The sequence below is a fragment of the Quercus suber genome, unplaced genomic scaffold (assembly GCF_002906115.3).
Source record: "Quercus suber isolate HL8 unplaced genomic scaffold, Cork oak 2.0 scaffold_9, whole genome shotgun sequence".
Lineage (NCBI taxonomy): Eukaryota > Viridiplantae > Streptophyta > Magnoliopsida > Fagales > Fagaceae > Quercus > Quercus suber.
In genome coordinates this window covers 3,032,140-3,045,661 of record NW_027069475.1, presented here as the reverse complement: position 1 = coordinate 3,045,661, position 13,522 = coordinate 3,032,140, and the positions used below count along the sequence as shown (strand labels likewise).

At 33.1% G+C, this 13,522-nt stretch overlaps 1 long non-coding RNA gene across 1 annotated transcript; it reads right to left on the bottom strand.

Annotated features, from left to right (window-relative positions):
* Positions 1-8,414: 8,414 nt before the first annotated feature.
* LOC136069045 (uncharacterized) lies at positions 8,415-11,902 on the bottom strand. The gene is made up of 3 exons (XR_010630334.1): positions 11,721-11,902; positions 10,323-10,384; positions 8,415-8,677 (listed from the first exon to the last, which is right to left on the bottom strand). It is a non-coding gene; the product is annotated as an uncharacterized LOC136069045 (long non-coding RNA).
* Between the last annotated feature and the right edge of the window lie 1,620 nt (positions 11,903-13,522).

Genomic DNA, 13,522 nt, shown 5'->3' with positions numbered 1-13,522 from the left:
TTTTGATATGTTTCTAAATTTACTCAACAGCTCCAAATTTAAAATTGCTAGATATAAACTAATGCATGTCTGGGAATGGAATGAGACTCTAACCCGCTATTAGGCCTTTAATTACAACCTTACTTTTTCCATCACAATATTGTAGGAATAAGTGCAATTTGAACAAGAATAACATATTCTCTATCCAAAAAAATAAATAAAGAAGGTGACCTCAGCTCTGAATGACCAGAAGAAAAAAAAATGACAGGAATTTGACGTTATAAAGTGCTGCAGGAAGCTTGAATACGCTATTTGCATAACATTCCTCCTAACGATCTGCAGCTTCAAATGTACAAATATTAACATTTGGCTGAACTAAGCTGTCTAGTTCAAAAACTATTTTGAAGCTGACAATCTTCAGTGTCAGTATACATTCGTCTTGTTATATACTTAAACGTTTCACCGTAGGTACACATATTTTATGTACAAATATTAACATCTGCCCGAACTAAAATATGTGTACCTACGCTGAAAAGATTAAGAATATCTCATAGACACTTCAGAACCACTAATGTCTTGCAAGAGAAAAGGCTATGAGTATGTGGCAACTTCAAAGGTTTCCAACTTCACATAACATGGTGAATCTTGAGATCAATTTCATCTGCTTTATATGCAGTGACATTGCCAATCCATGTATCAACAAGATCGGAACAATTACGACAAAAGTTGTATGTGAGGTGAAAAGTATATCTCCAATTTCCATGATGATAACATACCGTGGGTATAGCTAGACAGCCTAGACTAGTCTAAGACCAAGGTTCAATCAATGCAGAGCTATTAAAAATAGTTTCAATAAGTTTAACATGTTAACTAGTTTATCTCCCACATTTTCCCTTAAATGAGGTCAATGGATTTCTTAAAACCAAGTGTATTTAGCATTCAGAAAACCCAATTAAAAATCACCACAGTTTCTTAATGCAAATGTGCCAATTCTCATTAATTTCATACAAACCTCGAAATTGCTAAGATATAAACTAAGGCATGTCTAATTTCCCTCAAAATATCATGAAAAAAAAATGAACGAATGAATGAATAATAATTCATTAACAATATCCAGGTACGGGTTCATCCAAAAAAATCTTTAAACATAAGCAGCAAAAAAAACTAGCAGCTACAACAAGAAGCAATGCACAACTACCAAATGAAGGACAACAAAACCTAAGTAAACAAACGCCCTAGGAATGACTTAAGATGGATAAAAATTGAAGCTTTAATGTTAAAGTTTTTGCAAGCAAGTCAATAAATATAAGAATGATTAGCAAAAAAAAAAATTTACTATTCCAAACTTTTTTTAAACTTTTATTAATAGGACCCAAATTCTGTGGTGTTAGAAGCTCTGTGTTAGATTTACAAAGCTTATGCAGAAAAATAAACCATCCTAATTAATCAAATCACAATAAAATCACTAATATATAAATTATGTCATTTATGTGGCACAATATAACAAGTAAAGCAATTGTTAATAAATCATCAAGACAATCTATAGAACAACAAATGCACTAGGAAATAAGGAAGTTAAGGGAGTAAAGAATACAAAAGAAGAAACAGAGAAATAGAATGATTGGAAGAAAGGAGATGAGTTTGGAATAAAGTTTTCTGGAAAGTGAAAAGAAAGTATGAAATGACTACAATAATGGCGAAAAGAGTAGCTGGAGAAGATGATGTATGGAAAGGCGTGCCAGTTGCCAAATTTAATTTTTAAAGAGGAAAGTTATTGGCAGTTATTAATGGGAGTTACAGGGAACGTGAAAAGTGGATAGGGGAAGTTTTCACTCCAACATTCAACTGCCACATTCCATTCAAAGGGGGGGAGTTTCCCAAAAAAAAAAGTGCAACACGCAAAGGAAACTAGAATACCTGAAAATAGCGAGAAAGACAGGACCCTGAAGAAAGAAGATGAGGGACCCTGAGGTTAAGTAAAATAGTAAAGAAGGAAGTCCTACAGAAATTAAGGATCTAGTTTACTCATGTGTGGGCTGCAGATAACCCACGAGCTCGGGGGCTAAATGTTGAGGTCTAAAAAGTCATGAAGTTGCACCAAGGCCCAAAATGGCACAGAGAATTAAACTCCATAAAAAAAGTATACTTGAGCCCGTGATAAAGAAAAAGGATGGTAGGCCCAATATCCATTAAGGTTTTAGGGAGGAACCAAACCCATGTATGAGAAAGCTTTAGAACTCATGAAACGAAGGGAAGAAGAAAAGCCCAGCCCACCAAGGTATGACCTAGGCCGGGATACCTAGGGACTACTAGAAGCTTGGGATCCTCGGGACGTGTAGTAAAACCAAGGTTAGATTAAGACAATTCAAAGGGGATGCCAAGAAACACAAGGAACGAGAATAGATTTGTCCCTATCAACCACCCAATGATGCAAAAAGGAATCAGAAAGCTTGGGAACCAACAATTCATGAACAAAGGGCTGGTACCTCGGGGAACCCAGAAAGAAGAACCATGAAGGGAAGTGGCTAGGAAACTTTCAACCTGGCATGAAGGAATCAGCTTGCTTGGGAAAAATGACAAAGGGAAGGTAGCCAAAAGCTGAGTTTGAAAAGGTGGGAACTAAAAGCCTTGAAAGGAGAAAAACCCAAGGTCAGCTCTTCAAGACATACCAGAATGGAAAGGCAACAAGAGACTTTTGAGAAAGAAACACCAAAAAAGAAAATTATGAGAAATAGGGAAGAGACTGGCCACCAATGTTGCTGGCACAATATTGGTTCTTGTACCTAGGGGAACAAATAAGGGGAATCAATGGTACCAGAAACTCTAGGATGACACTATAAAAGGGGGAAGCAAACAACAATGGGGGGCATTTAGCAACAGTGAATTAGAATAGAATCATTAAGAAAAACTTTGTTAGAATTCAAAGAAAGTAAGAAAAGGGGGGGGGGGGGGAATACCGCCCAGTATCCTCAAACAGCCACTAGAGAACACACTTGGATTCAAAGGGATTCAAACTTTGCGAGTCATAGAGGCCTGAAAAACCATCTAAGTCTGTAATTTTTGAACTTATTTAGACCTTGTGACACGTCCTAGTGAGCATGATGTATTACATAATTGAGAAATTAATGAAATATTTCACAATATCTTAAGGACCCCTAATGTTTACTTTGTGTGTTTCTCTATCGCATTGCCCCTTTCTTGTTTCTTGTTGTTCAATGCATATATTTCCTGTTTGCTAGTATGTATGTGTTGTAGGATTCCTGCTCTGTGCACTATCTGGTTCGTAATCAGTCCATTTAGCTACGGTGAATGTTCGCGTAAAATAATCTGCAAGCGCACAGAATCGTAACAAGTAGTAAAGTTTTTTTAGAAAACGAATGTCGAACCCACAAGGATTAACTATGTTATTGAATACCGAAATTCACTAAATTAATTACTATTTGGAAAAAATCGAAAATAAATGGAATGTTCTACTATCTGAATTAAATTAAACTATTTAATAAAAATAAATCTACGAATAAAAAATTAACAAAGCATAAAAATCTAAAAGTGTAAAAATATGATAAGAATAGATCTAGAGCAATTGATTTCACCTAACAAATCCCACACAATTTATTCTTCCTAATTATTAAATTCTAATAATCTCCAGTTGATGATTAAAAATTCCTTAAGTATTCAATATCTTCTCTCGAATAATATCAAAAATATCTTCAACTAACAATTCCATATCTCTATGTGAATCTAATTAATTGGAGACTTATTACGTACTTTGAATTTTCTGAAAAATCACACTAGTCACGGTAAAGCATCTCTACTTTCGCTCAACTAATGGTGTTTAATTCTAGAACTAAAATAACAAATCACCTCTCGGTCTCATTGTAATTCAATTGATCAAACTATAATTTGTAAAAAATAGTAAGCATTAAGAATAAGAATTAAACACTCAATCATGGAAATATTAAAAATAAAATAACTCAGAAAATAAATTGTGTGTTCATTGCTAGACTACATCAATGCTCTAGAAAATAAAATTTAGTTCATAATAAAATTGAAAAGAAAACAAATAAAACTTATTTCTTTCATCTGCATTGGTTGATCAACATGAAGCTCTCGCCTTTGTCCTCAGATCCTCCTCTCCATAAAGACTCCCAAAAGTAAATTCTTCTATGCGGCAGCCCCCTTTTCCTCTCAGGTTTCTCTTCTTTTCTTTTTACCCTAAAAAGCCTTTAAATAGGTCAAGGAATCCTATTACAAGTTGAATTCCTGTTTGGAGAAAATCTCAGATTTTTAGGTTTCAATTAACCGATGATTTTGGCCCATTTAAATTTAGAATTCGGACTTTTGGTAAACTACAAAGTTGTAGCCCTTTAAGTTAACTTTCCAGCCCAACTTGAATCATCTTGATTGGATATCTGAGGCGAAAGTTATGTCAAAAATACTAACTAATATGCAGGCTGGAATCCTAATCCGAATTGGACTTGGATTTAATTGGCCTAGCCCCACTTTGCATGTAAAGACCTTGCTACCTGCAACACAAAGATATTATATAATCAGTAACAAAATAACATAAAAGTAAAGCTAAATATGTAGATATGTGAGTACTTTATTGTATATATTTCATGCACATCAGTGAACCAAGTCCAGCATTCCGGCTTCGATTAATTCTTTGGTTTAATAATGTGTATATATATTTCAATTATACTCCACATAATTCTAGGTGATGTTATACATAAGCCACTCTATTTTTTTCATCAAAAATACTATTTTGACTAATCAACCATAAAAATATTACCTTCTTATACCTTCCATATTTGCAAAGGATCAAGGTGATCGAAGATTAGTAACTACCTAATCATAAAATATTTAAATTTCAAATTTTTTTAACTTTAAAAATGATATATAAAACTTAAGTTTGAGAATAAGATAGTAAATATATAATACCTAATTAACAAAAAATTTGGAGTGGTCGAATTTTTAAAATGTTAATCCTATAAATTGAAAGTTATGGATTAGTATAATCTTGGAATGCGTTGCATCAATTATAATTTAACTTCTTGACCACCGCACTCCCTTGATACAATGATCACTCCACAAGTATAAGTGTTTATGGGGTGTGGGAGGTAAGGGTCGAAATTCAAGTCTCCAAGAGAGAGTTTCACATACATATACCCTTAGATTATACTAGAGTAGAACTTCTATCTTATATAAAAAAATAAATAAATAAACAAATTAATTCAAGTCACAGCTAATATAACTCTCTACCTACATAAAATTTTATATTATTTTAATATTTTGAGAATTCAACCTAGAATGGGTTGCATAGATGTAATTCAACCGTTGATTAAAATACTTATCCTATAAAAAATCATGACATAACATTGCAATGAATTATGATTATATATCCTGATTTTATTTTTCATATCTGTGGTATCATTTATTTCGTGCCAAAGTATTTTTTGGCGAGGAATCTACTCCTTTGAAGAAATTCCTATAAGTGATTTAGATTTGTAAGGGTAAAACACTTGATTTTGGTTTTTACAGCGCTATTAAATCCAAAAAAAGGTATACATCCACGGCCAGTTGAACTATAAAAACAACTGATGCAATCGTTTAAGGTTTCCAAATAAAAGTAGGCTCCACCTGTATTAAAAAAAAAATATATATATATATATATATATAATATTTATCTATATATTTTAATTAAAAAAATTAAGCCCTTTTATTAGTTAATAAAATATATAAAATAACCTCATTATATCCTAAATATAGCATACTGCTGACAGCACTATACACTGTCCATAACATATTATCTTTGTAGCACATCAAGGCACATGGCCCACACACCATCGCTAAAGACACTAACTACGGTACCCCAAATGAGTCTGAGCATTTAAACTTTAAAGTATCAAGATTTTTTGAGTTTTAAGTTTTATTAACAATTAACACATTCTTAAATCCATTGCATGAACACACACCACGAATATCAACCCAAAAATTCTTGAAATTTTAAAACCCAAAAGACTTAAAACTCAAAAAATCTTTAGTGATAATAATTTATTGAACCATGTAATAAATTAATTTTATTTGTGTAGGTTTAGAGTTTAAAGTATAAAGTGGTCACACGTTAGAAAAGATANTGTTGCATCTCAAAAATAAAGAAAAAAAATTTTAAGTAAAAAAAAAAAATATTTTCAATAAATATTATTTAATTAATATTTAAATATAAAAAATGCTTCATTTAAAATTTTCGCCTAAGCCCCGAAAGTTGATCAACCAACCATGTATACATCATTTCAAGAGAATGATCTTTGTACATCCAAATTCCACTAACTCTTATGACAATCATTTTGTCAAAATTGTATTCAAAATTCTTTGTTTTTTTCCTCTCAAAAAAATATATTCTCTGTTTTTATAACTTTATTCCACACATCATTTTGTGACGTACTCTAGCGTTTCGAGAAACCTACATTTCAACGCAAGAATGGATATGAGTTGGTCTTTGACTAAGAATGGCAACGGGTCGGGTTCGGACTGGGTTTTTTCATACCCAACCCATTTATTAAACGGATTTTTTTCTTTACCCAAACTTGGCCCGTCGGGTACCCGCAAGCCCTGCCAGCCATGCCACAATTTGGGCCTAAACGGTGGCCCAATCCCCAAAAAAAAAAAAAAAAAAAATTTGCCTAAAGCCTATACTATGGCCCAATAATTAAAACAAAAGGTTTGGCCAAAATCATTATTTTTGAAAATGTGTTTGCCCAGATTCAAGCGTTGCCCAGATGCAAGCCTTGAATCTAGGCAAACATTTTTTTTTTTTTAATACTAGCAGGAGTATACTTAGGTAGCATCAGGAAATCATGGATGAACAATGACCAAAGATTTATGACTTTCCCTTTCAAAATCACAAAAAACAAACACAAATCCTAACACAAACACAAAAATTTCAAATTTATAATTTTCCCATTCAAAATCACAAACACAAACACAAATTCAGATTTATGACTTTCCCATTTAAAATCACAAACACAAACACAAACTTTCAGATTTATGATTTTCCCTTTCAAAATTACAAACATAAACACAAATCCTAACACAAACACAAACAACTCACATAATAAAGACAAAATGAACCCAGAAAAAAAAGACGAAATGAACCCAAAAAAAAAAAAAAAAAGACATAGAGAACAACGTGATCCAGTGGAGAAACATGGAGGAAGCGAGGCGGCTAGACGTGCAAGTGATGGCAGCAGTGAAGGGCTTCAAGCTAATCAGGCTAGTAATGACAGATCGGCAGTTGGGGTGGAGTGAGAGGGAGTGACCAAGTGAAGAGTGGGAGAGGAGAGAGAGAGTAAGGGGCGGCTAAGTGAACTGATTGTGTGAAATGGGTATGGGATTAGGTTTTTTTTTTTAACTTATATATATAGGGGGGCATTTTAGTATTTTCAACTTATTTATAAACGGGTTGGGTCGGGTCCGAGTTTGGGCTAGGTTTTTGCAAAAACCCAGTCCCGACCGGATTAAAAAAAAAAAAAAAAAACCCTACTACACCCTATAATTATCGGACCGGGTAAAATCCGACCCATTAGGGTCGGACTGGGTCAGGTATTCGCAGGTCAGATATAAATTGTAATCACCCTATCTTTGACTTACATGGAAGTGCAATTAATACATAATAATATTATTGTAGTAGAATAGTGTGATTATCTCTTAAAAAAATTAAATTAAATAATATTATTGACCTCTTTTTCTAACTTAATATATATATATATATATATATGTATATATTAATATCTAAATCTGAGAAAAAGTATAATCAAATTTTAAATTAGAGTCTAATTTTACACCATGTGTCTCATTTACTTTTTAAATTTGTGTGTCAAGTAAATTATTAGGTGCAAAAATCAAAGAGTTTAAATTTAATTAGATTCTAAATTGAATTTTAATTAAAGTTCAATTTTATGTCATATGTCACACCTAATTTTTTTTAATTTTTGTAGCAAGTGAATTATTGGATGTAAAAACTGAAAAGTCTAGATCCAATTAGATTCTAAATAATGTCTAATTTTACGCCACATGTCTCATCTAATTTTTAAATTTATGTGCTAAGTAAATTATTAGGTGCAAAAATCAAAGAGTCTAAATTCAATTGAATTCTAAATTGAATTTTAATTGAAGTTCAATTTTGTGCCATGTGTCTCATCTAAATTTTTAATTTTTGTGACAAGTGAATTATTAGGTGCAAAATCCGAAGAGTTTAAATCCAATTAGATTCTAAATCATATGTCATGCCCCAAACCCAATACTCGGATTTGTGACCATGACTGACAAGCTAATATCAAGCTTAAACCTGATATTAACAAGAACCAACTTAACTTTTTTTTCGAAACTTTTAAAAAACTTCTCTTTTTCTTTTCATTCTTGTTTCTTTACTTAAATAATATAACCTTTCAGATTGACATTCAAAGCATCTACACTGTACTCGAAGAATAATATAATCCACCAGTTACTCAGATTTTGAATCTCACATAATACATCTCTTACTACTACAAAGTACACAACTTTCTTTAGATCCTCAAATACACAATACTACAAAACTAAACATCGAATTGCTGATTTGGGATCTATACTTTTAAAACTAGAACCAACTTCTTCCAGAACTCGATTAAGGCTACCTCTGCTCCAAAATAAAACCTACTAACTGAAAGAGTAGAAGGGGTGAGCTACACAGCTCAGTAAAGGTAAGATATATGAGAATTTAATAAGGATGCATGTAAATCAATTCATTTCATTTTATTAACGTTTGGATAGGAGAACATCATTTCATGAGTATTTTATACTATTTATAATAATAGCTTGTATGCTTTTCGTAGAAAAATAGTTGTTCTCCCTTTCCTTATCAGAATAATTTTATCAAAGCCTTCCAGATTGAATTTCTTTAATTTCTTACAAATTCACCATATATATTTTCATTACAAAATAATTATTTAACTTAAATTGGATAATCGGTAACTTTATCTTAAACTGGAAGCATCTTAAATAATAATAAAACTTTCTTTCATAAACTTCTTCTTATAAAATATTATAACTATCATAATCATAAAACTTAACGTTTCATAAAGAAAAACAGATATCAGATAACTTCTTAACATAACTTGTACTTTCATAAGAAACTTTATCTTTATAGCATAACAGAACTTTTATCTTTAATGAACAGCTTTCTTTTCATTGAAAACTTCTTCTTTTCATGAGAGCCTTTACGTTTCACAATGCATTTAAACAAAAGGGTAAAATATCATTTTCGTCCCTAAACTATCACAAAAGTTCGTTTTTCGTCCCTAAACTTTCAAAAGTTCGTTTTTCATCCCTAAACTATCACAAAAGTTTGTTTTTCGTCCCTAAACTTTCAAAAGTTCTATTTTCGTCCCTAAACTTTTCCAAATGTATTGATTTTCGTCCCTCCCATATCAGTGCTCTGTCAAAGCCACGTCAGCACTCCGTCAGACGAAGGGACGAAAATCAATATGTTTAGAAAAGTTTAGGGACGAAAATAGAACTTTTGAAAGTTTAGGGACGAAAAACAAACTTTTGTGATAGTTTAGGGACGAAAAACGAACTTTTGAAAGTTTAGGGACGAAAAACGAACTTTTGTGATAGTTTAGGGACGAAAATGATATTTTACCCTAAACAAAATAATTCTCTCATGATTAATAACATAATACAGCCATTCATAAATAATTTATTGTTTAGTCCATATCTGATAAGTCTGTACAAAGAAGGTCTCATCACATTTGGATGCCCTCGTGTGTGATATTATCCCCTTTGGGAGGCCTGATGGCACATCCCCTCCAGGTTTTGTTCCTCCCCGCCATTCGTACACACTAGGGAGAAGACCTTGTTCAGATTAGAGTTACGGGCAACCCCATTTCCTCTACTTTAAATGGCCTAGAGTTACGATCAGCCCCATTTCCTCTACTTTAAATGGCCAAATAGACAATATTTTTCCCATGGAAAACCAGTAATTAGCCCCCTACTAGCTGAGTTCAAATTACCAAAGGACATAACCCGAAAACACTTTATACTTATACATCATACTGAAATTTCTTATTTTGCATAACATTTCATAATAATAGCATTTCCATTCTTTTCTTTAAACATCATGTTCGTGGAATCAATAATAGCATCAGTATGCTTAAATCATATACCTAAGTTTTCAAAAGTTCACGAACATACCTTTGTCAGAATAATGATTATATGCCATATCTCTAATCAAAAACCTTTTAATGCATAATTTACTTTAAAATAACCTCATGACTTATCAAATACCCATATAAATTATCCCTTACCTGAAAGCAGAGGAACCGAGAGCCTAAAGTCGAAGGAGCTTAGACTTGGCGACTGGTAACACCTAAACCAAAATCAAAACTTATTACTATCCATTCTTCCTTATCATAAACTTACACTTTAATCTCAAAGCCTATCTCTCAGAATTAAGAAAATCCTAATCCCACCTCAAAGAGGTTCCCACAAACATATAATGCACTCATCAACAAATGATGTACCAAACTAAGGAAAAATCAACATTCTCATATTAATATCATATCTCTAGAAGAGCCAACCTCATTTCAAAAGGTACTTTGAGCTTAGGACAACAATGCATGCATAAACATACACTGTTTTAAGCATTGTCATGTAACCATATACGCTCTTAAGGAAACATACAGCATGTTCAACAAAACAGCTTCATAAATAAAACCGTCGAATGGTTTAGAACCCCTCATTTGAGTACTAGACCTTGAACCGAGTTGTACAAAATTAATATATGATCCAGACATATCATATGATGAGCATAATAAATTATAGCTCAAATCATTCACCCTAACTTTAGAATTAAATCCTCAAAGTTAGGCATGTCCCTTACTGTTCACTGTTTCATTCCAGCAGCATATACTTTACTTTTAAAATACAAATGAACTACCAGTTCACATCCAAACTTCATGTAATTTTACAGAGAAACCCCCCTATATGTCCAGTATGTACCATAAAAATTTCGTAGTCAAATCATAAAATCATAATTTACTAAAAATCATACAATACAGCATACTCAATTCTGTCCTGACAGAATTTCATGCAAATTAGAAATTAAACCATTGTTTTTATATTGATCCAAATGCTGTGAGACCACTTCCATAACAACCGTATGTGTCTTAGATTTCATAGAAAATAACCTTAGCATCCAAATTCACTATATACAATTTAATACATAATTTATCATGCATGAACACAGAATCTGTCACAGTGACAGCTTTGATGCATTTTCTTGTAAATTCACAAACAATTATCAAACAATGTATTTTCATATGAGGATTTTTATACACTCATTAAACATGTTATAAAACACTTATATATAGTCATCTAACCACTTATAGTAAAATTAAATTCAACAAAAATCCCAGTAGTAACCTCAATAGTACTCATCCTAACTTTTCCTTACTTCCTTAATCATATACAATTATTAATTAGTAAAAACCCTAATCTACCTTCAACAAATCACCAACACAATTTCAAAACTTCTTAAAACGGCATATATATATATATATATATACACTTACAAACTTCCCAATTTTTACAAATCACAAAAACCAACTTCTAACAATCATAATAGAGAAACATAGAGGTGAAACTAAAGCATACCATACTACCATTAAAATACTCATGATAGGATGAGGTTTTTATTTACTTACCCACAACTTTGAAGATGAAATCTTAGGGCTAAACTTTTAATTTCTTCCTTAGAGTGAGGTATATGATTTCAATGAGAGAGGGAGGGAAAAGTTGAGAGTTCTCTTTCTTTGAGGTTGGACCCGTAGGTGTGAGAGGTAGAGCTTGAGAGAGTTTTTTTTTTTTTTTTTTTTTTTTTTTTTTTTTTTTTACTACTTCATGGTAATTATTCTTTACTATCTTATAACCCCATACATATTAATAGATACACTTAAAAATATACAATAAGATGCATAATATAATTCCTATATATATATAATTTAAATACTATTGATAGTCATTTTTATATTTTGTTAACTCTTTAAAAAATTTTGTAAGGATATTATTAGGTATAAAATGTAAATTATCATTTTTTTAAAATTATTGTGAAGCATTTTTTTTTTTGCAATTAATTTATTTTAGACTCTTTGGTTTTTGTAATTAATAATTCACTTGGATAAATATTTATGGTGTGGTCCTACATTTGATTCTAAAATTAAGAAATAAAACTCTTTAAGAATAAATAATTTAGGACATATGGCACAAAATTGGAACTCTAATTTGGAATTGTAATTTGAGTTTCTCTCAACTTCACCTATTATTATATATATAGATTATTAAGTGTGGGGCCCGTGGGCCCTATAGCCTCGGCCCATCGGGTATTAGGCCCAAGGTTAACGCCGAGGAGGACTGACCAGCCAAGGCTAAGTTAGACAAAGCCTCTTTTGTGACCCCCGCCGAGGACCTGTTCGTCCTCGGCATTCTAAGGATAATCTTTGGGAGGGACAAGCTCAGAGCAAGCTGTCACATTCGCACTTAATGCATTCACCTAACCACTCTGGCTGCATTAATGGAGATATAACCCCTTAGCAAGGCAACGTTGGTCAGAGTGAACCACTTGAGTACTGATAAGGCCTCTGATGGGACAGACGGTCAGAAGAGAGGCAAATGGATGATCAACAGATGGAATAAGGAGATAGGCAGAAGAAAACTATATAAAAAAAGCAAGTAAAGTAAAAGAGGGGGGGGAAAAGAAAGAGAGAGAACGAAAAGGCCTCCTCGGCCTGTGGCCGAGGAGCATTCCCCCATTTGTAAAGGAACGCTTAGTATTTTTTATAAAGAAGGTTCATGCTTGGTGATCGACGGCCAGCGCCTAAACCTTTAACCCACTCTCTATAAATTTATTGTTTGGGCTTGACTGGGCTAAAAACCCATTCGTACTCAGGGTCAATCCAAATTGAGTCCCTACAATTGGCGCCCACCGTGGGGCAGGATTAGGGTGCTGGCCGGCGCACCAGGCGAGTGTTCTAAGTATTCGTTTTACAGTAGGTTAAAAGAAAAAAAAAATGTATAGAAGATTTGACAGTAAAAAAGAAAAAAAAAAAAGATCTTGATTTTATTATTTCATGAATAGAAAAAGTACAAGTTACAATCAGAGGCTCAGGCAGGTGTGTTTTACATACAAATTTACAAGCTAATACTACCAGCTATTTCTACAATCAGAGGCCCAGGTGGAGCCGCCCTAAGAAAAAACTAGCCGGTGGGAAGTGTCAAGCCGTCCCTTTATTGGTATAAAGAGAATGGGAGAGCTTGACAAGAGGCGGAGAAGGGGAAGGGCAATCATGTTTCCAGGCCACCAACAACTCCCTTCTCAGCCAGGCGGAGCTGGAACAAAGAGAGGAGCAGATGCAGGGGCTCCGGGATACCTTCCCCCATGATGTTCCCTCGATTCTCTCCGATCCTCTCGAGTGTTGGCCGTTGGAGACGGCAACACTCGAGCACCGCC